The sequence below is a fragment of the Nematolebias whitei genome, chromosome 1 (genome assembly GCF_014905685.2).
Source record: "Nematolebias whitei isolate Nwh7 chromosome 1, NemWhi1, whole genome shotgun sequence".
Classification (NCBI taxonomy): Eukaryota; Metazoa; Chordata; class Actinopteri; order Cyprinodontiformes; family Rivulidae; genus Nematolebias; species Nematolebias whitei.
Window position 1 is genome coordinate 44,945,409 of NC_056498.1, and position 234 is coordinate 44,945,642.

At 54.3% G+C, this 234-nt stretch overlaps 2 protein-coding genes across 2 annotated transcripts in view; one reads left to right on the plus strand and one right to left on the minus strand.

The window, feature by feature from the left end:
* LOC119421085 overlaps positions 1 to 234 on the minus strand; it is a gene marked incomplete at its 3' end in the record, with an annotated part of 641,076 nt that overhangs the window by 98,415 nt on the left and 542,427 nt on the right.
* The window catches only part of btaf1 (BTAF1 RNA polymerase II, B-TFIID transcription factor-associated), a 22,798-nt gene that overhangs the window by 13,300 nt on the left and 9,264 nt on the right, over positions 1 to 234 (plus strand). The window lies entirely within an intron of this gene.

A 234-nucleotide genomic window follows, 5' to 3' on the forward strand; every position in this document is an offset into this window, starting at 1 on the left:
ACGTCTCTGTCCTCGGCACGTCTCTGTCCTCGGCACGTCTCTGTCCTCGGCACGTCTCTGTCCTCGGCACGTCTCTGTCCTCGGCACGTCTCTGTCCTCTGGACGTCTCTGTCCTCTGGACGTCTCTGTCCTCTGGACGTCTCTGTCCTCTGGACGTCTCTGCACTGAGACGTTATTTTCTAAACATAACGTCCCAGTGGCTTTTAAACCCCAAAATACATTAAAGACTGGTTC